The 26,672-nt window shown below is 36.4% G+C and overlaps 1 protein-coding gene across 1 annotated transcript in view; it reads right to left on the reverse strand.

Moving 5' to 3' along the window:
• Positions 1-26,672, reverse strand: part of LOC145269247 (orexin receptor type 2-like) — a 468,223-nt gene that overhangs the window by 223,444 nt on the left and 218,107 nt on the right. The window contains exon 2 of the mRNA XM_080124870.1: positions 23,734-23,839. The gene's annotated coding sequence lies outside the window, so the exon portion shown is untranslated. The remainder of the gene's footprint in view (positions 1-23,733; positions 23,840-26,672) is intronic.

A 26,672-nucleotide genomic window follows, 5' to 3' on the forward strand; every position in this document is an offset into this window, starting at 1 on the left:
ACGGAGGCAATTCCGTATTGAATATCATATTGTACCTAATAAATAGTACTTATTTAACAGTTTTTTTTAAATAAGTAGGGTACCATCAGCTAGAATCGAAACTAAAATATTTAGCGCTCCAATCGCGTTCCCCACCGCTTGAGCTATCGACAGATAGTTAAGAAAGTTATAAAATCAAACCACTTCAAGCTATGAATGAATTTGCGCATGCGCAAATATAATAGAAATATGTCGGCAAGTTGAAATGAACATTTCGTATTTCAAATTGCCAACATACTTCTGTACACGTAATTCATCGATCCAAACAAAGATTTCACGTTTTATAAACCATCTTTGGTGTATAATTACTATTCCCTGTTAATTTTAGTGTTATGTGACCAATAGTTTAAAAGTTTAGCGGTTAAATATTTACAGACACAACTCACTCTTGGACAGGGTACAAAAGGGAGCCCTGAACTGTCATCTAAGTTCGGCCTCCGTCCCATCGACGAAATATTGCATCCCTCTGCCTGTTCTACAAGTATTTTAATGGTGAATGCTCTGACGAGCTCCCAGCACTTGTACCTCCTTGTTGTAAATACCCCCGACAAATCCGACAATCAGCAAAATCCCACCCCTACACCGTAGAGATCCCAAGATGTAAGAAAACTTTCTACTCCAGTAGTTTCTTCCCCAGACTTTGGAACTCCCTTCCGGGATTCTGCTTTCCCAACTGTACTGACATGCAGAAGTTCAAGTGTAATGTGAACAGACACCTTATGCAACTTATGTCCCCGATAGTAGCCCCTGTAATGGAATGGGGACATAAATGGATGGTCACATTTAATGCTGCCAAAACTAAGCTTGTTTCCTTCAATAATTACAAAAAACCGTCTCTACTACTAATAGCAATGTCCAAAGACACATTACATGAAGGTACTTCTTTGAACTCCTCGGCCTAACATGAGTTGGAACGGACACATTGAGAGCATTGCCAAGGCTGCTGCGAAGAAGGTGGGCTCTCTCTACCGTGCTAGAAAGCTACTTACGCCTGAAAGTATCCTGTGCCTCTATAAGGCCACCATTCGCCCATGTATGGAGTATTGTTGTCACATTTGGGCTGGTGTATCTTCTTTTTTTTTTTTACACAGGCATCACCACATTATCAAGGCCAAGAGGCTACTCGAGGATAAGGATTAAAGAGTGTACAGTAGAAATTGGACAATATAGTAATCGTTAGTAATGGAAATTCGGTAAATTTGTTAATTTATATGGAACGGCTCATCAAGAACTTGTTTACGTTAGACTTGAAGACAACCATATTGTAGTCAGCCGGAAAGCAGGAAAACGGAAGACAATTCAACAGGCGTGCAGTTCTAAGAAAAAAGCATTGTTCATGGAATCTACGCTTAGGTTTAGGCACAGATAAAGAGTGGGGTGAATTATTATAGTGTTTTCAGCTAGGCGAGTGTTTTTTGTAAAAGTTTGGCGAGGGGGACCATAAACTGAAGCTCAGTCGAGCACTTGCCATGAAAATAATGATAAAGCAGAAACAAACTCGCAACATCTCTTCTGTGAGATAGAGGTTGCAGGGAAGAGAAAAGGACATCTCCTACGAGGCTACGAAGTCTATTTTGAACTATATCAAGGCAGGACAAGTCCTTTCTAGCAGCTCCTGCCCAGATGTGGCAACAGTATTCCATCCTTGGACGTACCTGGCTCTTATATAGAAAGAGAATTGTTACTAATCTCTCACTCCTGAACAGGGTTCAAAAGAACCTGATAGGTCCTAAACTGCTAGACTTTGGAACTCCCTTCCTGTGAAGAGACACCTTGCTGCTTAACTTCCCACATAGTATCCCTACAACTTATGTCCCCGATAGTACTTTAAAGTGGCACTGTGCCTTGTTTGGGGTGAAAATGGAATTTTTAAAAAAATGACACACGCGCATTCGGCCATTGATTTATTTATATAGATAAAAAAATACTTTGTATAAAAATATTTCGTATTTTGCCAATTTCCCCCCCCCCAATTTTTTTTTTTTTTTTTTTTGTGAGAATATTTATTTTCGCATGCTGACGAGGGAGACCTTAACAAAATGCAGTAACATTGCGTTAGTAAAAATAGTAAACGGATACGATTACAAAATAGATTTATTCTTGTTTTCAAAAAGTTATTTCATTAAAAAGACCTCTTTCTGGAAGTCATTGCTGTGCATACATAAATCTGTATTCAAATGAGTTACACGCCCTTTGGTGTGTATATCTGACGATCTATTCTATTTTAAGCAGGAACAAAACTTAGTGACCCTGACGAAAAGAAGTTAAACATAGCCAGACACACCCAACGATATAATACGACAAACGCTGACCGTTATAATAATAATAATAATAATAATAAATTGTATCCGCTTGCGTTTCGGGGTCAAGCAGGAAATGGCCGTGTGGCTGGTCCTAGGGTCAATTTATAAGATTCGCGACCGGCGAACAAGAAAAAATATCAATTAGACGTATGTCTTATTCAAAGCTTCTTAAGTGCCACTCCAAACAAGCACATACGCGTTTTTTTTTTTACGCGCAAATACATACAGACATTCACACACAGACGTACATAAGATAAGCATGCACTAGCAGACAGGTATACACACATACACACAGTTGAATTAAGCTACACACAGCCGTACACACGCAATAATACCAACCTACACACCTTCATACTCGTATAAACTCTGAACGGACCCTGGTGATCTTAACTTATATATATATATATATATATATATATATATATATATATATATATATATATACTAGCATGGATACCCGGCGTTGCCCGGGTCCACGTGAAGTTCCGTTTGGCTACACCTGCTATGCCAATGGTATTGAGCACTTCTCCACTATTATATGTCAACTCCATCGTGGGCAACGTCGATACCCCCACTTAAAAGCGGATAAAAACACGAAAATGTAATCGCCCCCTAAAAGAAGTACATAACAACCTCCCTCACCAGATATTTCGGACGAAGGGATACGAAGAAACTATTCTCTAGCTTTTTGTTACCCGTGCGCTGAATAAAAAAACTCCCCCTCCCCCACAAAAATAAAAAAAATAAATAAAAAAAATTTCCTTTCAATTAAAATAGCAAGGAGTGCCCGTACGACCGAAAATAAATTGAGCCGCGGTGTCCAGGCTCGAACGTGAAATGCGAAAGAGGGGGAAAATGCAAAAACTTACGGGCAAACGCTTTTGCCTACACGGTCATGAGTTCTTATGACGTTGCAAAATAAGCATTGACCAACGACGACGGGGGTTTTGCAAAAATGTCGACTAAAAAAGTGACTCCTCCTTGTAAAAAACAAAAACAAAAAAAAAACGGCCAGTTGATGGTGAAAGAAAGAATGTTTTTTGGATATTTGTCGGCCAAGAGAATGAGCTTTCAAACGATACCAATTTTGTCAGTGTTTGTCGAAAGTTTAGCAACAACAATATATCATTTATGTCATATTTCATAATATGTGAGATGGCCTACGGGAAAAAAGGATTACCGAATAGTGTACGCAATAAAATTAAAGGAAGATATAAGTTATATTTTCAGCTGTGAAGATTTTTTTTTTTTTTACATAGGCATCACCAGATTATCAAGGCCCAGAGGCCACTCAAGGATAAGGGTTAAAGAGTGTACAGTAGAAATTGGACAATATAGTAATCATTAGTAATGAAAATTTGGTAAATTTGATAACTTATATGGAACGGCTCATCAAGAACTTATTTACGTTAGACTTGAAGACAACCATATTGTAGTCAGCCGGAAAGCAGGAAAACAGAAGACAATTCCACAGGCGTGCAGTTCTAAGAAAGAAGCTTTGTTCATGGAATCTACGTTTAGGTTTATTATTAGATTTATCTCCCTTGTCTTATTTAAGATTGTCTTTGTATGTTTCGATATCATTTTTTTCATGTTTTTTGTTAGTATATGTTGAAATACCAGGCACAGGCTTTCTTTACCTTTCATCCTGGCACAACAATAGCCTTTATATAACATTGTTATTAATATTTCTACATATTGGATACCACGTGTACTATCACGCATATTTTATAATAAGGAACTTACTTGTCACATTATTTATTCATAAAGAAAATATAGCGTTGAATGATAAATTTGTCGCGCTAAATAATAAAAAACTGAAAGCAGGAAAACGGAAGACAATTCCACAGGCGTGCAGTTCTAAGAAAGAAGCTTTGTTCATGGAATCTACGTTTAGGTTTAGGTACAGATAAAGAGTGGGGGAAATTATTGATAGTGTTTACAGCTAGACGAGTGTTTATGAGGCGAATATGTGGATTGCACAATCACCCCAAGATGCTTGGCTTGACTGACGGACTCCAGCAGCCAATCACCAGATTGGAGTTCAAGGGGGAATGGAGGAATTGGAGGATGCCAACCCACTGTCATGTGACTGCACTTGACGACGTTTAAACTCAGGTCCCAGCCCAGTGACCATTTTCAAACCTCATGGAGGCAACACCGAAGGTCTTCATAGTCGTTGCTGGGAAGGAGGCAAGAATTTTGATGTCATCGGCAAACAGGAGGGACAGTTGAGAAATTACTTCGTGCAAGTCATTGACGAAGATAACAAACAACAGGAGGCCCGATGATTGAACCCTGTGGCACACCACTTGTGGCATTGCATACATATGAAAGGTAGCTGTTGAATGATAAATTTGTCGCGCTAAATAATAAAAAACTGCACCTTATGCAACTTATGTCCCCGATAGTAGCCCCCTGTAATGGAATGGGGACATAAATGGATGGTCACATTTAATGCTGCCAAAACTAAGCTTGTTTCCTTCAATAATTACAAGAAACCGTCTCTACTACCAATAGCAATGTCCAAAGACACATTACATGAAGGCACTTCTTTGAACTCCTCGGCCTAACATTCACAGGGAACATGAGTTGGAACGGACACATTGAGAGCATTGCCAAGGCTGCTGCGAAGAAGGTGGGCTCTCTCTACCGTGCTAGAAAGCTACTTACGCCTGAAAGTATCCTGTGTTTCTATGAGGCCACCATTCGCCCATGTATGGAGTATTGTTGTCACATTTGGGCTGGTGTATCTTTTTTTTTTTTACACAGGCATCATCACATTATCAAGGCCAAGAGGCTACTTGAGGATAAGGGTTAAAGAGTGTACAGTAGAAATTGGACAAGATAGTAATCGTTAGTTATGGAAATTCGGTAAATTTGTTAATTTATATGGAACGGCTCATCAAGAACTTGTTTACGTTAGACTTGAAGACAACCATATTGTAGTCAGCCGGAAAGCAGGAAAACGGAAGACAATTCAACAGGCGTGCAGTTCTAAGAAAAAAGCATTGTTCATGGAATCTACGCTTAGGTTTAGGCACAGATAAAGAGTGGGGTATATTATTGATAGTGTTTTCAGCTAGACGAGTGTTTTTTTGTAAAAGTTTGGCGAGGGAGACCATAAACTGAAGCTCATTCGAGCACTTGCCATGAAAATAATGATAAAGCAGAGACAAACTCGCAACATCTCTTCTGTGAGATAGAGGTCGCAGGGAAGAGAAAAGGACATATCCTACGAGGCTACGAAGTCTATTTTGAACTCTATCAAGGCAGGACAAGTCCTTTCTGGCAGCTCCTGTCCAGATGTGGCAACAGTATTTCATCCTTGGACGTACCTGGCTCTTATATAGTTTAATTGTAATTTTTTTAGATGAGCATTTTTTATTCATTTTATTTATTGCAGGGCCCGTGGCGCAGTTGATAGAGACGTTGTATCTCTACGATTCCAGGTGAGAATTGTCTGAAAGTAGCGGTTTCAATCCTACCCAAAACCGGCCAAAGGCTTACTTGGCCGAAAACATGGTGAGACGACAAATACTACTGAAGGCAGTAATTGTAGTGAATGCAGTCAGGAGATTGGGAGTTCCTATCCGCCGCGCTTACGACCTGACGAAGGCCAGAGGAAGAGTTGGCCGAAACGTCGTGAAACAACTAAGAAAAGATGAGGATAATAGTCCGCAATAAATAAAATAAAAAAAAAACTACAGCTTTATTTTAAAACCTTTATTGAAAACATCAATTCAAGTAACTTGATTATGTAGTAGAGCTGACATCTATTCAATGTAGCCGCCTTCAGCCTCAATCAATCAATTCAAGTAACTTGATTATGTAATAGAGCTGACATATATTCAATGTAGCCGCCTTCAGCCTCAATCAATCAATTCAAGTAACTTGATTATGTAATAGAGCTGACATCTATTCAATGTAGCCGCCTTCAGCCTCAATCAATCAATTCAAGTAACTTGATTATGTAATAGAGCTGACATCTATTCAATGTAGCCGCCTTCAGCCTCAATCAATCAATTCAAGTAACTTGATTATGTAATAGAGCTGACATCTATTCAATGTAGCCGCCTTCAGCCTCAGTCAATCAATTCAAGTAACTTGATTATGTAATAGAGCTGACATCTATTCAATGTAGCCGCCTTCAGCCTCAATCAATCAATTCAAGTAACTTGATTATGTAGTAGAGCTGACATCTATTCGATGTAGCCGCCTTCAGCCTCAATCAATCAATTCAAGTAACTTGATTATGTGGTAGAGCTGACATCTATTCAATGTAGCCGCCTTCAGCCTCAATCAATCAATTCAAGTAACTTGATTATGTAGTAGAGCTGACATCTATTCAATGTAGCCGCCTTCAGCCTCAATCAATCAATTCAGGTGACTTGATTATGTAGTAGAGCTGACATCTATTCAATGTAGCCGCCTTCAGCCTCAATCAATCAATTCAGGTAACGTGATTATGTAGTAGAGCTGATATCTATTCAATGTAGCCGCCTTCAGCCTCAATCACCACCTCGATAAGGTCCAGCACGGGGAGCATGCCTTTTCCACATGTGCCGACAGGAGCTCGGCGAATACTCGGCAGGTGGTTGCGATCAGGCTGGCTTTGATGTTGTAAGAGGTCATGTTGGTGATGTTCTCGACGTGTGACGGAACAAAGCAGTCCAGCTGATTCAGGTCGAGGGAGGAGGGGAGCTAGTGAGAGAAGGGTACCAAGTCGTAGCATTTCTTTTTTTAAGCCAAGCCTGGGTCTCTTTAAACTTGTAGGCTAGCGTCAAGTTCTGCTGCCACACCCAGGATTTGCCAGTGGCCCCCTAATTGTACCAGGGTATCACCACACTCTTCAGCACATCCAGGTACACTTTGATGTTGACTTTCAAACCGACTTCAAAGATGTGAGGTGGCACGGTGTGGCCCTCAGTAGAAACCACACCAAAGACCATAACAATGGCGTAAACTTTGTTTTCATAACCCTGGGCACGTTCCTGTTATTCGTGGCAATCCAGGAATGCATTTTGAAGGTGCCGGCAATGGTCCTGTTGTCATAAATTGGCTCGGTAGAGAGCATGAGTTGTACAGAGGCACATCACCGATCTCGCTCGTTGAGCATTGTGTCACTTTCAAACATGATAGAAGGCTCCTATGGCTCTTGGGATTTGTATATAACTGGCCAACTAGTAGATGGTCTGCAACAAAAAATAAAAAAGGAAAAAGAAAACCGGTTTTCATCAAATGGAAATGGAATCATGTCGTCTTTTCTAGGGCGACAATTTTATTGTTTCACACTGTAATTGAGATGTTCTGGAATAACAGCAAGGGGAGACTTGATTCCAAATATTTTCTATATGTTATATCTCCCCTCATTTAGAAAATAGGGTACGATTATGAACATCTCCAGTATCAAATAATCCTTATACCCTGTGAAATTTACTTTATGTATGAAAACCAAAGAGAGGAGATATAACATATGAGAAATATTTGGAATCAAGTCTCCCCTTGCTGTTATTTCAGACCATTAGAAACCATAGCAAAAAGTTTTAGTCTCCCCCCCCCCTTCATCAAGGCTAGGGGTTTGGGGGAGATATTTTTTTCTTTTAATTCATATGCAAAACTAAGAAAATAAATGAATATGATTGAAACATTTTATGGCTGTAAAAATGGGCCAAAAATAGGCCCTGGATGATCGATAATCTCCTTAATGAGGTAATTGCCTTTCCAACTAGCCTTCATTTGTTAAATTCTTAGCAATTGTCGCTAAGATTTGGAACTTATAAATTGCCAAAATATGTATATATGTATATATCTGTACTGGTAGCCAAATTAAATATTGAAATGCTCATATTTTTGGTTCTATGAGACGAAACTGCATGAAAATTTGTAAGCTTTTTGAAGATTATGATATTATTCTATGATTAAAATTTTATGACAATTGGTAAAAAAAGAACCTATATTTTCAAACCAATAAAACATGCCCAAATATGGTTACATATGTATATATTATGTCCTACAGGCCAGCTTCAGTTATGCTGCTTCAATTGTCACAGTGGAAGTGTCTGTGTGTGTATCTGTGTATCTGTGTCTGTGTACATTTCCCTACGCAATAACTCTGTCAATTTTACTCTACAGACTCGAAATTTGATATACAGATTACTAAGATTTGGGAAAATCGATGTGATCGATTTGGGGCCCAAAATTTGGCGAAGTTCAACGATTTTACCTTTGAGAACTCTACCAAACTCCTCCGACAATTTTGGGTCAATGCACTTTAAATTTTAAATATAGGTTCCTTGGACATGGATCTTACTTAATAACTTGATTTGAGCCCAAAACAATAAATTTTAAAGGTCATAATAGGGGTCAGAGTTTTAAAAATATTGACCTCTGCGGTCTCTTCCAAATTCCTCAGACAATTTCTGGTCTAAATATTTGAAATTTTACATAAAGGGTATTCAGAGATAGGGCAAGCTTTTTCATCAGTTTGGGTCGAAAATTTTTAGTTACCAATATATAAATGTATGTATGTATGTCTGTTTGCATGTCTACCTTAAACTTTCAATAGAGGCGACAGATTTTAGCAAGATTAGTATCGTTTTAAAGTTCGATCTTTCATACGACAAATATCGAAAAGTTGGCTAAAAACATTAATATCTTCCCTTTCAACTAAGCACTTTTCTACAGGGGGGATCACTTTTTTCGCCGATATTTTTGAAAGTTATCCTCTCCTTTAGATTGTCTAGCCTTAATTTTAAAAAAAGGTCGCTTCCGGTTTCGCGGTGGTCGTAACAGCATAAACGTTAGGTTTTAGCCCGTTCTTTTCCTCCTTTGCGGTACGTGTTCGAGCCTGCCTTCCTACTACCACTTTTTTTTTTTTTTTGCTCAACATACACATCCAAACACCCGGGCAAGGCCGGGTGCCCATGCTAGTGTATATATATATATATATATATATATATATATATATATATATATATATATATATATATATATATATATATATCTTATAGCTGTTGAAGAAGGGAGACTGAGTTTTTTTCTATCACTGGTAAAAAGAAAGATGGACGGAAAACATTTAATGGAGGTTGAAAAAAAATTAACTAAATAGATTCAGTTTTTCAACTTCCATTAAATGTTTTCCCTCTGCCCTTATTTTTACTATGGATACAAAAAAACTCAGTCTTCGTTTTCCAATAATAAAGTTTTGTGCCCCTGACAAAAAAAAAATAATCTATAAGGGCTAAATACAGACCAAAAAGCATAATGAATTTAAAAAATAAAAAATGAAAATAAAGGTTAGCTAACCAGGGTTCGTTCCTCACTTATCAAAGATAAATCGGGGAAAATACGATTAAAACAAACAACAAAAAAAATCATGAAAATCTTCTTGGACTTAATTTAGTCTCTATGTAATTTTTCCCTCGTTTATTTTGGGTTTTTTTTTTTTTTTCTTTTGCTTGTTTTAATCGTATTTTTCTCGATTTAGCTTTGATAGGTGAGAAACGAAACCTGGTTAGCTTACCTTTATTTTCATTTCTTATTTTTTAAATTCATTATGCTTTTTGGTCTGCATTTAGCCGTTATATATATATATATATATATATATATATATATATATATATATATATATATATATAATTATTTTTTTACTATAATAATTAAATACCTACAGACACTAGTGTTTCATCCTTTCGGGATTCTTCAGTGCAGGGTGTCACGATTACTACCAGTCGAACGATTCGAACCCCGCGACATCTCTGGCTCGATTAGCGGAGGCCGTATCCATTCGGCTACCATTAACCGTGTGAAATAGCGTTGAATTTTAAACATTTTAATTTAAATGTTCATTACGTCAGACAGACAGTGATCAAATCGTTATACGATGATCTACGCATAAGAGCTAAATAGTGTGTGTGTGTGTGTGTGTGTGTGTGTGTGTGTGTGTGTGTGTGTGTGTGTGTGTGTGTGTGTGTGTGTGTGTGTGGTATATTCGATACTTTTTCTGACTAAGAGCGGGGGACCGCTTGAAATATAAAAATAAAACATTAAATACGAAAAGAAACATCGTTTTCATGCTTCAAAAAAACACTCATAACCTTTATATATATATATATATATATATATATATATATATATATATATATATATATATATATATATATATAAATATATATATATAATTTAACATTTTAACAGAAAATACAATTTTCTTATATATGGGTTGTGGAATTGCATTCACTAGCAAAAGATCTAGCTAATTTGCATATTCTTTTGAACATTCATGTTCATTAATTCCCTATTAGTTTTTTTTTCAGTTTTCTTATGGGATGGTTAATTTTTAGTTAACTATTACGCGTAATTATATTCATGTAGAAATTCTACATGATTTATACGGGCATAATATTTGCGTATAAAGTTTACAGTAAACACAAAATTGTTTCCCTATATATTTATGTATACGTATATATTTTTGTTTAATCTAACGTGCCTGTGTGTCTTTGTGTGTATATTTTCCTACGCAATAACTCTGTCAAATTTCAGTTACAGACTCGAAATTTGATATACAGAGTACTGAGATTTGGGAAAATCTTTGTAATCCGTGTTCGGCCAGAAATTTGGCTGTTAAGGGGTCAAAGTTTAACGATTTGACCTTTGAGAACTCTACCAAACTCCTCCGACAATTTTGGGGCTAAACACTTGAAATTTTAGATATAGGTTCCTTGGACATGAATCCAATTTAAATTTGATTTGAGCCTAAAACAATAAATTTTAAGGGGTCATAATAGGAGTGAAAGTTAAAAAAAATTGACCGCCTTTCTATGCTCAGCATACACATCTAAATACCCAGGGAACGCCGGGCAATATATATATATATATATATATATATATATATATATATATATATATATATATATATATATATATAGTAATTTATAAAATATATATGGCGATTAAGCTACACTGAATATTCTGCGTTTCATCCAACTATAGGATTCGTCAGGCTTATGCGCGAATTTTGTTGTTGCTTCTTGTTTTTATATATGTTGAGGATTTCTAGTTGGCCAATCAGCTTTCTATTATCCACCGCGCCCCTTCCTATCAGCCAATGGGCATGCATTTTATCAAACAAAGGATCTGTTTTAGAACTAGGTTAGTGGTTTTAGGTAGACGTTCTCCTTTTTTTTATACATATAAATATACCTATGTGTACACACATACATGCACATATATATATATATATATTGTTCGGCTGTGAAAATAATTATATAATTTCTCACATTCTGAAAATTCTATTACTAATTGCTCGCTAGGGTAGCATTGTTTCATGGCATCGTCCTGACGAGTATAAAATTCCTACTTGTGAGACATCGGCTTTGGTTATGGTTTGGTTGGATGACCACATCCTTTACTTTAGTTTTGCTGCTTCAGTTGTCTTCCCTATGGCCTTGCCAGACCACGTGTGTGTGTGTGTGTGTGTGTGTGTGTGTGTGTGTGTGTGTGTGTGTGTGTGTGTGTGTGTGTGATCTAGTATCTTTAGTTTTCATGGCGTATTATTTTTTTATTTATTTTTTTTTTATCTAAGATTTTTCTTAGTCTTGTCTTAGTTAGCTTTAATACAATACCTGGCGGGTTGGCGAGTAAGGTATTCGTTCTTAGTAGCACGTAGGAGGTCGACACTCCCAGGCCTTACCTCACATCTTTCGGGCAAAGTGAGTTTATTGCTTACTGTCTGAGAGCTCCTACCGAGAAATACCGACGGTGTTGCCCGGTTAATTTACAAACTGCTAGAGTGGTCGTCCTTTCGGAGTGCTGGATCTGTTTTCCTCGCCTACTGACCTTGGGTCACATCGTCATCATGCGGTGGGAAAGAAGTAAATACTGTCAAAAAGAATTATCTTTACACATGCTAGAAATAAGAATATTATATAAATTAACGTGTTGAAATAATTATGTTCCAACAATTCAAAGAAGCTTGGTGCAATATTTAATATAAGAGGATGAGTGTGTGTGTGTGTGTGTGTGTGTGTGTGTGTGTGTGTGTGTGTGTGTATGTGTGTATGTGTCTGTGAGTGTGTGTGTGTCTGTGCGTTTGTAGGCGTGTATATGTGCACGTGTGTGTGTGCCTGTGTGCGTCTGTTCGTGTGTATGTGCGTGTGTGTGTCTGTGAGTCTCTGTGTGTGTCTGTGCGTGTGTGGGCGTGTGTATGTGTACGCGTGTGTGCCTGTTGATGTCTGTATACCTCTGTGCGTGTGTATGTACGTGTGTGTGTCTGTGAGTCTCTGTGTGCGTCTGTACATGTGTGGGCGTTTGTATGTGTTCGTGTGTTTTCCTGTGTGTCTCTGTGTGCGGTGCGACGTGCGTATGTGTGTGTGTGCGTGTGTGTGCGTCTGTGCGTGTGTGTGTGTGACTGTGTGCGTGTCTATGCGTGTGCGTGTCTATGCGTGCGTGTGCGCGTGTGCATGTGTGTGTGCGTGTCTATGTGTTTGTGTGTGTGACTATGCGTGTATCTGTGCGTATGTGTGTCTGTGTGCGTGTCTTTGTGTGTGCGTGTGTGTGTGCGTGTGTGTGTGTACGTCTGTATGAATGTGTGTCTGTGCGTGTGTGTGTGTGTGTGTGCGTCTGTGTGGGTATGTCTGTGTGTATATGTGTGTGTGTGTGTGTGTGTGTGCGTGCGTGCGTGCGTGCGTGCGTGCAGAAAACCTCATTATATCGAAAACGGTAATGATTGACATAAAACGTTATTTATTTTAATGGTCTTATTAAACAGCGAGTCCGTTTGCTCTTTTCGTCGGGGTCGTTCTGAGGTAACCCGATACGTTTATTCTCCGCCAATGTTTCTGCGCAACGACTTAATGTCGCAACCAGCCGTGCTTTTTTGCTTTGTCATGCTAATATGTTTCCTTTTTTTTTATTAATTGGACTAGCAGGGAGACCCGACGTTGCCCGGGATTGAATCAGGATCAACAAATATTCTACGCTTGCAATACATTTATTGACATCGAAATCTGTGAAATCGATCATTCGTCAATCAAATCGAATGACGTAATTAAAAATTTGAAAATACATTTTATATAAAAACGATGTCTGTGGATTAAACAAAAAATAGTAAAAGATAAGGTTCATATAATCAAAATTTTGCTCTGCAGAACATGAATGAGTTTTGCAATGGGTTGGTTGTTTTGGTTTTTTTGTTTTACGGCATATCAACCCTTTTCAGGTTATTTAATGCCGAATCCAGTGATTTTGGAGAAGAAAAAAAATTTTAATAGAATATATTTGTTGTTTTCAAGTCGGTGTCTATTTAACCCATAGTTGGGACCCTAACAGGTACTACCACTCCGGGTCAGAGTGGACCTGGGAGCAATGGCAATTAAAGGGTGGCTCCACACTCCCCAAAGCCCGCAAGCTGGCGCCTCACCACTGGATATAATTTAAGGTCATATCCAGGACCATATGACTTTTGGAATATGACATTTGCATTCTGTGATGGGGAAATACATCAATGATTTTCATGTATAATTGTTCTTTTTTTTTTAATTAGTTTAAATTTTGGATAAGGTAAGGTAAGTTTTTTTTTAACGCCACATCAAACCTATAAGTCATTTCATGCCATGAAATGTGAAGAGAATATTCTTAGGTAATACATTGTTTTTAATTATAATTTAGTATTTCTAAGTCAGTCTTTTTCGTAGGATTTGTTCCCCCCCCCTCCCTATTTTTTTTTTTTTAATCATTCAAACCCAGTAGGGCTTGAATATATGGTGAATAGGCACTGCCTATATTCACCACGGAATTACCCCCCCCCCATATGTAAAACGATATAACTTTATTATAAGTAAATATTATCAATATAACTTTATTATAAGTAAATATTATCAATATTACTTTATTATAAGTAAATATTATCAATATAACTTTATTATAAGTAAATATTATCAATATAACTTTGGTACCATTTAAAAGAAGAATAAACTACTAATAATTTACATAGGCATTACCACTTAACAAGGACCAAGGGCCACTCGAGGATAAGCGTTAAAGAGTGTACAGTAGTCAATTGGACAATATAGTAATTGTTAGTAATGGAAATTCAGTAAATTTGTTAACTTAAGGGGAACGGCTCATCAAGAACTTGTTTGCATTGGACTTGAAGACATCCATATTGAATTCAGCTGGAAAGCAGAGAAACGGAAGACAGTTCAACAGGCGCGCAGTTCTAAGAAAGAAACTTTGTTCATGGAATCTACGTTTAGGTTTAGGCACAGATAAAGAGTGGAGTGAATTATTGATAGTGTTTTCAGCTAGACGAGTGTTTCTTGTGAAAGTTTGGCGAGGGGGTACCATAGATTGAAGCTCAGTCGAGCACTTGCCATGAAAATAACGATAAAGTAAAGACAAACTCGCAACATCTCTTCTGTGAGACAGAGGTTGCAGGGAAGAGAAAAGGGCATCTCCTATGAAGCTACGAAGTCTATTTTGAACTCTATCAAGGCAGCTCTTGCCCATATGTGGCAACAGTACTCCATCCTTGGACGAACTTGACTCTTATATAAATAAAATAACGTTCCCATATAGTAATTATTCCGACCGTGAAAACATACCCCTGTTTAATAAATCTAGCAAAAATCAACTAATGGTCAGAGTTTCATGAAATTTTCGATACTTATCCATTTTAGAAAAAATCTATATATATAAAAGCGAAAATGTATGTATGTATGTATGTATGTATGTATGTATGTATGTATGTATGTTCGCTTTTTCTGTATGTCTACAAAAGGCTTTTTTCAGAGAAGCGGTCGGTCGGTTCACAACTTCTTAAAACTTTTTATATCACATATAAATCGTAATATCTCACAGTTAACAACGGAGATCGCCTGTCTATTTAATTTGCTCGACTTCGGGAAGATAAATATTCAACATTTGTCGCTCGCCGCATGTGGGTTAGTCTTTTTCCTATAACATCTTGGAAAAAAAAAAAAAAAAAAAAAAAAAAAGCGTTTCCGCAGTAAATGAAAAACTATCCCGCAGTCAAAGTTGACCTCATTAAGTCATTAAAACGTGCACCTGCCAAATCCAAGTAATTAAATAAATTCAAATGTGTTTCCGTTAGCATCTCGCGGTGGCCCAATGGTTAAAACCGTCCCACTTTTTGTTTTTTGTTTTTTCACACTTTAATTTACAACTTTGCCTCAAGGCTTCGGGTTCGATCCTCATACTTACCTACCAAAACATTTTTTTTTTTATTTTACCCCCCCCCCGAGTGATTATTTACCCAAAACCACACCCACCTCCAAACACCCGGGCAAAGCCGGGTACTCCTCGCTAGTTACATATAAAATGCAGTTTAAGATTTTTTTATTCAATTTATCATCATATAATCAATTCTTAATGCTGCAATATTTTAAGTTTAAGTTTACGAGAATACCTTGTCCTTTTCTTTTCCATGTTTAAGCTTAACCATATCACTTTTCATGCTCGCATTTTTCTATTGTAATTGCATATACAAAACTATTACTGCTAGATGTTGACTTGCTTTCAAGAGTACATTTGAAAATAAACTTGGACGTCTTCAAGTCCAACATAAACAAACTCCTGACAAACCGCCCCCTTAAGTAAGACACTCTATCAAAACCCCTAATACTAATGATTACTACAATACTATCTCATTGATTACTGTACACGCAATAACCCTTATCCCTGAGTGGCCTTCGGGTCTTGATAAGTGGTGATCCCATGTAAAAAAAAAATGTATGTATTTATATATTAGTTAATTAATTGGAATGTTTATTGAGATGAGTGTTATTTATTCATTTATTTATTTGCGGACTATTATCCTCATCTTATAGTTGCTGTTTAACGACGTTTCGGCCAACTATTCCTCTGGCCTTCGTCAGGTGGTAAACAGCGACGGGATAGGAACTCCGAATCTCCTAACTGCATTCTCAGCAATTACTTCGGGGCCCGTGACGCAGTGGATAGAGACCTTGAATCTCTACGGTACTAGGTGAGCATTGTCTAAAGATAGCGGTTTCAATCCTACCCGAAGCCGGTCAGAGGCTTAGTTGACCAAAACGTGGTGAGACGACAACTATGGAAAGCAGTAATAAATGTACTTATTGTAAAGTGTGATATTTTTACATTTGTATAGATATATGTATATGCATAAATACATGCATACATATATATGTATTTAATTTATATATTATATAATATATAAATGTATATATGATTGCGCGTGTATTATTATATATTCAATAGAGGATTGAATCTATAATAATACATACGCAATCTGCATAAATTAAAATAACATGCTTAAGTGGAATAATATTTGCTACTGGAACATTAGCCGAAACTCGCAAAGAAGACGAGCGACTAACAGAAGATATTGTTGTTTAAAAGAAACTGCTTATCTTACAGATATGTATATAATCAAGTTTATAAGATTTTTTTTTAACTTGTGAGATATTTCATTCCTGTCTCCAGATAATTTCCGGTAATCAGGAGAGAATACGCACCATTTGGGAGCCTAACTCTACCTACACACTTGTATATAATAAAGTTTATCGCTTTTTCTCTTTGTAGGGTGATCCATTCCGGTATACAGATAATTTCAGGTCGTCAGGAGAGAATACGCACCGTTTCGGGGCCTACCTCTCAAAAAGTGTCTTGTACGACCGGGCAACGCCTGACGACTAGCTAATATAAATATAATAATTGAGTTTCTGAATTTTTTAGATGAGGATTGAGGAGTTGCATTATTTGGACTACTGTTCTCATTTTAAGTGTTATTTTCACTACGTTTTAGCTGATGTAACCCCCGACTTTTTTTTTTTTAGATATAGAGCGATAGTAAACAAAAGCAATTGTGAATTACTTAAGACTTCTATCCGGTCATGGCTAACGGAATAAGAGCATTAGTGGAGCAATCAAATGTGATTCTGAGCAAGAATCATTTATAGGAACATGCCTTTTTAAATCTAACATGCGTTTATCAAACCGCACACACATCCATACATACACCTTTAAATAATGCACCGGTTACCACCCTTGCGGTAATCTTCGTTTTTCCCAGCAGGTGGTGTTGTTTGTTTCCTCTTTCGTTTTATTTCTCTCTTCTTTCTCTTCTCACTCGATAGAGACGTCGAGGTGACAACGTCTCTCCTTTTGATTCGACCATCCAATGTGAGTGACATTCGAATTACATTCACGCCTCGACAGAGCGTTTACCTTCTTAAGGTAAGAAACTCGTGTAACCTAACAAACTCTTACACACACACACTCAAGGAACTTCCATCGTGTACTTCAACGAACATTCCGAATTCATATACATGCGTATCAAGAGCTCATACTTACAACAATTAATTTCATGCATTATATATATTCACGTACACGTGTGTACACGAAACGCTCTCTCCATGTTCTTAGCATCATTAAATAAAGCATCTTGTATGTATATATGTAACTATATTCTTACGTTATGCGTTTTAACGTCATCTTCTTAAATGTACTCATAAAACATGCTTTTTATTGTTGATTGTTTTTATTACACTGTCCTAACAAACGATGATCTCCTATTAATCGAACATGCAACCATATCAATACCTTATGAGCCGGTTCCTCAACACGCAGCCTACAAAGCGGGGACTCCAGTCATATAATCGGTAAAGAAACTGCACATGGGGTCTCCCACACATTCATTTGGTGATACAACCGTGACATCTGGCGTGAATGTGTTATGTAGGCTATGTTTTGTGAAAAAAAAATGCTATCCATCAAAATTTCAATATGGTCGCTAGTTAATGGAAAAAAACAATGGACAACAATAAAGGCGTCCAATTTCTTATTATACTCGATTCTTACGTTATCTTTTTTAACATCTGTGACTCGTTCTTCGAAGGTCAGCAAAGTGTCTTTGTGTGACAAATCCCGTCAGTCGATTTGGCCGGTCTTAATTTTGCAACCGGGTTGATATGTCGTCGCTTCGTCGATCTGTCGCGCTAAAAGAAAAGCAATTTCATGCACACAAAAGAAAAACAACTCGGTGATCTATTCTACTGATTAAATTCAATAAAAGATATACAAATATATAGTTATGTACAATTGTCGATAGTTCAATGTTGATTTTGAGCGACTCCGCTGAGTCGATAGGTAAATTTCTCTTGGTATTGCGGTGGGGGTGATGTGGGAAGAGAGGGGCGTGGCGACTCTTTACAAGTTGAGATACAGTCTCAGACTCTCAACAACTCAGACTCCAATTTCAGCTTCAACTTCAACTCCCGGGTTCGACTCTGCGCCCCGCTCATATACTCAGGGGAGAGATGACACCGGGGTTGGTCCCTAGACCAATCGTATCCAGTTACGTCACCCCAGGGAGGTTATCTTCTCCTCGGATGCACCTGTGCTTCTGCAAGCGTTCTCATACGCCGAAAAAGCATTCCCCGCGACCCTCTGGATCGCGCGCATTGCACTCAAACTATAAACATCCTCAGTCTTGAAACCTGAGTCATTCCATTTTCGGAGTACAATTTACAAAAAAAAAAAAAAAATTATATTGTTGCCGACTTTCATAACAATGAAAATCGCAAATTCAATCTTTCTCTTAGCAAGGTCTTTTGCCGTCACCCGGGAATACCAATGATAATTAAAGAATAAAACAAATCATATCTGCCCGGCCTCTCCAGTATTTCGGGAGTCTTGACCTCCCCCTTTGGAGAGCTAAACCGTTCCCTGGGACGGTCACGTCACACGTCATCTTCTTAAATGTACTTATAAAACATGCTTTTTATTGTTGATTGTTTTTATTACACTGTCCTAACAAACGACGATCTCCTATTAATCGAACACGCAAACATATCAATACCCAATGAGCCGGTTCCTCAACACGCAGCCTACAAAGCGGGGACTCCAGTCATATAATCGGTTAAGAAACTGCACACGGGCTACCCACACATTCATTTGGTGATACAACCGTGACATCTGGCGTGAATGTGTTATGTAGGCCATGTTTTGTGAAAAAAAAATGCTAGCCTTCAAAATTTCAATATGATCGCCATTATTTTCAAGATGGCTGCCTGTTAATGGAAAAAAAACAATGGACAACAATAAAGGCACCCAATTTCTTATTATACCGATTTATACGATTTTGTTTTCTTTTCTTTATTCTTTTTTATTTCGAATTTTCCAGTATATGAGGTTTTCTTTCTTTTTTTTCTTTCTTTTTCTTTTTCTCTAAGTGACAACTTTTCTTCTAATCTCTGACGTACTTCGTGTTTTTACTGCTTAACCTCTCCCTTCCTCTCAATAATCAAAGCAAAAAAAAGGGGTGGGATTAAAAAAAAACAGCAAGTTTCGTAATTTTTTCCTTTAGATCATCAGAAATGACTATCTCCATTCTATCCATTGAAATTTTAAAAAAAACATCAAAAAGACTTACATTAAAAAACGAATAGCAAGTCAGACAACCCCTGCTGTCTGAAATAAATTCGGGGTACTTATGCAAAATACAAAACGTGCTGGAACAATAACATTATTTAGTAACCAATTCTTAACATGGGGGGGCATTGTTAACTATTCTGTACTTTCACCTAAGAATTAAATAAACCAACAATACGAGAAAAAAATTGAATTTAACTTGAAAATTATATCTAAAATATAGCACGGTCCGTCATTGAGGAGGGAGTGTCACTAAACTGTCGCCAGATGGCGCTTCTTTTCATTCAAATGGCTTAATTATTTAGAAATTAAAACTATAATATATTGTTGACCCTTCAACAGATGCCACAAAAAAGATTTGAACTATATTATGTTACAGTGACAATTTTACTTTAATTCAAAAAATGTTTGAAAAAAAAAAATGTAAAAATCCGATGTTGCATTAAGTCGACAAATGTTTCATTTAAATTTATAAATTGTTTTGGAAAAAAATGTTTCAGGAAAAAAAAATGTTTCAGGAAAAAAAATGTTTCAGGACAAAAAAATGTTTCAGGACAAAAAAAATGTTTCAATAAAAGAAAAATGTTTCAGGAAAAAAAAAAATATTTCAGGAAAAAAAAAATATTTCAGGAAAAAAAATTGTTTCAGGAAAAAAAATTGTTGCTTTAATTGAAAAATTGTTTTATGAAAATCATATATCCTTACGCTGTAAGAATTGCTGCAGAATTAAAGAAGCTTTTTTATTGGACGGTTTCTCCGTCCACGGATTTATTTTAACCAATCAGATTGCATGTTATAACTGGTTCTCGAAAATGTTCTTTGGCACCAATATTCCTTTTCAGATCAGAATCCAGAAAGATATCGAGTTGAACACACGGGGAATTATCACTAGAATCCAGGAAGACATTGAGTGGGACACACGTGGATTACACTCGAATCCAAAAGGACGCAGGGTGGAGCAGACTGGATTTCTCACTCGAATTGAGGCAACGAAATTACTTGTTGCTTCGAGACGTTTTAAATGCCCAAATGTGGAGCGGAATTTTATTATTGCAATTACCAATGCCCTTAAGTATGGTGAATTTTTATTTGCACGTTTCTGCTTCAATTTGATGTCTGTCAAGACAAATTTAGGATCTATTGTTTGACCCGCCATTGGCCGCAATTGGGCAGTTTTCTACATGGACTCCTCGTGTGTGCCCAGCTAGCAGCATCCCTCGTGGAAGGCTGAACATATTCAACATGCGCACTACTTTTTCTGCGAGAATTCTACCCGACCTTTATCAAAGACGAACTATTATTCCCTTCGGGAATGTTACCAGCCCATAGTGGCTGATAGCTGAAGATGACGCATCTTTTGCAACTATGGACCCATTTTCATTTTAATAAAATTTACCTTGAAGTTTCAAAGTGAGCTTGTTGTAATTTCTGTATGATTTTCTGGGTTTGTATTACTGTACACACAGATTCGAAAAAGTTGTCAAATAACAAATATATAACAAATAAATGTTATCAAAAGCAAGATAAGTTACTTTTCTACCAAACTGGATATATTTTTCGTGTTTTTATTCAATGTAACATGTTTATTCAGCTCAAAAAAACATACAGTGTTTATCGATGTATTGGAAAATTCAAGATGGCGTCTGATTCTCTCTTTAACACGGTAAATTTGGGAAAAGGTGTTATAAATAAAAACCCAGATAAAATACTGTTAAAAACTCGCTCAATATATGTTACCGTGACATAGGTTGACATATATTCGGCGGGTTTTAAATAGTATTTTGTATAGTTTTTTATTTATAACACCTTTTTCCATACTTACGGTGTTAAAGAGGGTGTGAGACGCCATCTTGAATTTTCGAATACATCGGTAAACACTGTATGTTTTTCGAGCTGAATAAATATGTTACATTGAATAAAAACACAAAAAAATATATCCAGTTTGGTAGAAAAGTAACTTATCTTGCCTTTGATAACATTTATTTGTTATATATTTGTTTTTTGACAACTTTTTCGAATCTATGTGTACAGTAATACAAACCCGGTTTTCTCCCATTCTGCCACGGGCAAAAACCTTGTTAGAGAAATCTCACAACGCAAACTTTTAAATAAATGTTTTTACAATTATATATTGATATATTTTTATACAGTAAATGATTTGGTCTTCAAATAATTTTGTGTTCAGGGAAAAAAAAATCTTGTCTGTTATTAATTTGCCGTGTTATTTGACCAATAAGAAATTAGAGTTATCGCCCCATAACAATGAAAATCCTTCACTCTATATAAGAAGTTAATAATGTCGTTTTTTTTTGTGTGCAAGTCCTTAACTACTAACTTCTCAAACTTAAACAAAAAATAAAGAAAAAAATGTATGATGGACATATCCGTGACGGAAAAAAATATCATATTCCAAAAATCACATAAATCAATCAAGCAGTTTTAGTTTTATTGTTTTTAAAAATCTTATGGTTAAACGACGATCGACAATCTCTGGGTGCCATTTTGTAAGACAAGGGGGGTAATTCTGAATCATTCAAACTTTTGTGAAATTTTAGAAAACCGTTCTTTACATTGGAAGAGAGACATTATCAAAATAAAAATACTTGATCACTTTACTTGATTTTTCGCATACGATATTATCTTTCCGTCACGGGTACGTACATCATACATATTTGTTTTCATTTTTCGTTTTTATTTTCTTGTGGAGAAGAGAAGTTATGGACTGTTTTTTAGGTAATCAGAAACGATAAGTTATATATGGAAAATTAAATCACGCAATTCTATGGTTTTGTAAGAAACATTAGTTCGAACACTGGCGAAACGTATATATTTCTTTCTGTCACTTTTGACGGAAGGTGCATATTAGTTTAAAAAATAAAGATTAATAAAAAGAAAACAAACCAAAAACTATATGGTCCCCCAACTGATGCCTTGAATTTTAGGATAAAAATAAAAATTAGTCCCAAAAGGCGTGTTTTTCACCTCTAAGAATTTCCCCAGGGTCAAATATTGCGTTTTCAGATGTATATCCATGTGTCTTGCTTTGGGGTAATTTTCAGCAAAATATAATGGCCGGAATAGATTCTATGTCGCGGAAAATGCTATTTTTGGTCTTTTGACCCTTTTTGACCCCCTGGGGACGCAACAAGAATTTTCCCAGGGTTTCTAGATGTATGTCCATGCGATCTAGCTTTTAGGCAATTTTTAGCAAAATCTAATGGTCGGAAAAGATTCTATGTCCCGAAAAGTGCTATTTAGGGCGGTTCTTACGCCTTTTGAACCCTGGGGACGCAACCAGAATTTTTATTAAAAAAGATCCGAGAATGTTACATTTCCTCCCTTCATGCAAAGTTTCAGAAAAATGTAATGAATAGTTATTGAGAGTTTTAGAAATGAACGGACGAACGGACGAGGGTGAATTCTAAGGTCCAAATCCGACTAAGTTGGTGGACCAATAAAAAAATTAAAAAAATAAATAAATAAATGGTCAATGTGGTCTGGTTGTCCCACTGAAAACTTACCTACAAGGAGTTGTTTTTTAAGGGTATTACCCCAACCTTCCCATGTTAAGAACGGCTTTCGGAATAAATACCCCAAACCTCCCCATGTTAAGAACGGTGGCGGACCTGAACGAGAATCACCCCCCACAAGACGTTTTCCGGAATAAACATCCCCAAACCTCCCCCTGTTATGAACAGCTTTCGAAATAAATACCTCCAACCTCCCTGTGTTAAGAACGGCTTTCGGAATAAATACCCCCAACCTACCCATGTTACGAACAGCTTTCGGAATAAACACCCTCAACCGGCCGTGTTAAGAATGGCTTTCGAAATAAACATCCCTAAATTCCCCGTATTAAAAACGGCTTTCGGAATAAACACCCTTTTCCGTTATGTCTTCATTGGGACAATCAGGCCACATTGATCGAATAAATAAATAAATAAAAAGGACTTACCGTTAAGTTTCTGAGTCACTAAATCCAGTGTGTATGTGTGTGTGCGTACGCGTATGTGCGCGCGTGTCCCCGTAAGGATTGTAGCGTCCGATTCTGGCGACTAGATCTGAGAATGAAAAGAAAAGAAAGAAACGGTTAAAGAGGGGTAGAAAAGAGGAGGGAAGGAAGAGCAGGCAGAAGAAGAAGAAGAAGAAGAAGAAGAAGAAGAAGAAGAAGAAGAAGAAGAAGAAGAAGAAGAAGAAGAAGAAGAAGAAACGGGGTTGGAAGGTAGCGTTAAGATGGCGTTTGCCGGCAGGCACATATTCTGTTTCCATTCATATTTCGGTCGTGCAGAAAAAAAAAAACTTTAACTGCAGCCATCGACAATCGGAGATTTACCAACAGGCGTAACAAAACGGCGATTATCTTACGAAATTGGTTTTACTTTCTATTTTCTTTTTCTTCTTTTTGTCTTTTTTTTCTTTCTTCTTTTTTTTCTTTCTTTCTTTTTTTTTTTTTTCGGCGAAGGTGTTCGAATTTCATTCGGTGCGTTGCTGTTGTTGTTGTTGTTGTTGTTGTTGTTGTTGTTGTTGTTGTTGTTCTTGTTGTCGTGATCATCATCATCATCATCATCATCATCATTATTATTATTATTATTATTATTGCTGCGTTGTTATATTGAAGTGGTTAGCTCCCCAAATGGTTGCCAAAAATTGTCGACTAGTTTTATTTAATTTGCAAACCGGTGACGGGTCAAATTAATCCACCGTATCAATTTATAATCTGCGAATTTCTTAATTTTTTTTTCTTTCTTTTTTTCTTTTTTTTTCTTTCTGTTTTATTTTTTTCTATTTTTTTCTTGCTTTTTTTCTTTTCTTTTTTTTCTTTATTTTTTCCCCCAAATATTGCAAGCATAAACTCCCTTTATCGTACCAGAGACAACTAACTTTAAGTAAGCATGTCAGCATTTTAAATAAATACAGTTTGACTAGCAGGGTGGGTGAGGGTAAAATACGCTTAAGTACGATATTTTAATTTGTCCAGATTTTGTACATATCATTACAGAGTTGTGATTTCAAAAGTAAAAATAAAAAATACTTGGGTGCCATCAGCTAGAATCAAAACCAAAAGCAAAACTGTAGCATTCAAAGCTGGTGACGTTACCACTGTACCAACGTGACAGGTACATGAACTGATTAAAAATTAAAAATTAAAAATAAGCTATAATGAATATACAAAAGGTATTAAGTTGTATTTTTACTTAAAGTTGAACGTCAAAAAACGACGTTATTTTTGCACCAATCTAATATAAAGATTGTTGGGTTTGTATTACAGTACACATAGATTCGAAAAAGTTGTCAAAAAAAACAAATATATAACAAATAAATGTTATTAAAGGCAAGATAAGTTACTTTTCTACCTAACTGGATATATTTTTCGTGTTTTTAGTCAATGTAACATGTTTATTCAGCCCCAAAAACATACAGTATTTACCGAAGGATTGAAAAATTCAAAATGGCGCCCGACTCTCTCGTTAACACGGTAAGTTTGGGAAAAGGTGTTATAAATAAAAAAAACTATACAAAATACTATTTAAAACCCACCGAATATATGTCAACCTATGTCACGGTAACATATATTGAGCGAGTTTCTAACAGTATTTTGTCTAGTTTTATATTTATAGCACCTTTTCCCAAACTTACCGTGTTAACGAGAGAGTCGGGCGCCATTTTGAATTTTCCAATACATCGGTAAACACAGTATGTTTTTCGAGCTGATTAAACATGTTACATTGAATAAAAACACGAAAAATATATCCAGTTTGGTAGAAAATTAACTTATCTTGCCTTTGATAACATTTGTTATATATTTGTTTTTTTACAACTTTTTCGAATCTGTGTGTACAGTAATGCAAACCCAGATTGTTTTCAATTTTCATCTATTTTTGACCCCTTAAAAACTATTTTAACCGGCTAACGACCCATATAAAACATTCCGTTAAAAATCCAATCATTTGGGGCCCCCACCGCGGCTCTGCGACTTTTAGTTTCAGAGGAGATAGAGTTTGAAAATATGGAGACGGACAGACAGACATATAGTCGTTTATATATTAGATTTTAATAGTTTTAATTAATTAATCTATATATTAATACGATAGCGTGTGTGTTATTTTGTGTGTCACGCTTACACCTTTTTTTTTCTTCCGAGTGACTGTCGTTTGATTGTTATAACCTTTCATTTCATGTAATAAATAATTTTACCAAGAATTCTTCATAAGTTTTGGTTTCGGTTTCGATTAGAGCTGAAGGAACTGAAGTCATCTATTTTTTAATAAATCATTTTACCAAGAATTGTTCATAAGTTTTAATTATAAGCAAATCATTTCTTTAAAAAAAAAAAACAAAAAAAAAACGGTACTATTGTCATCCGGAGATATAGCATAGTGGTAGAGTATTCGACTACAGATCGAATGGCCACCTGTTCAAGCCTGGGTATACCTCACCATTTTATTTGAATTTTTTTTTCATTAATGAGTTCAATTTAAGATGAAAGAAGAGGACACTATTTAAAATCGCCGCAAATTGTTTCTTTGTTTGTATATTTTAAAAGAAAACATTAATCAGAAGTGACTTTTCCAGGGCATTCGTCGTCAAGCCCAAATATCAGCTGACGTGATATTGTAAACAAAGATAGACAGAATTTGATGAACGACATTATCATTATTATTTACAAGAACCCAAGTTTGCCCAGCTGGGCAAACTTGAGTCCTTTTACCGGAAAAATATCCAGTAAATAAAACGTTGTTTGGTAATTTTTTTTTTTTTTTTTTTTTTTTTGCATTTCCATACACCAAACATGGATATAAATATCACTAAAACATCCGCTGTATCATAAGCTTCATTTCGGTACCTAACTTGCCTGGGTGGGTTGCCTCTAGGCTGAGATAAACCGCGTCACAC

Source organism: Euprymna scolopes, chromosome 45 (genome assembly GCF_053919585.1).
Source record: "Euprymna scolopes isolate OS-2025 chromosome 45, ASM5391958v1, whole genome shotgun sequence".
NCBI lineage: Eukaryota > Metazoa > Mollusca > Cephalopoda > Sepiida > Sepiolidae > Euprymna > Euprymna scolopes.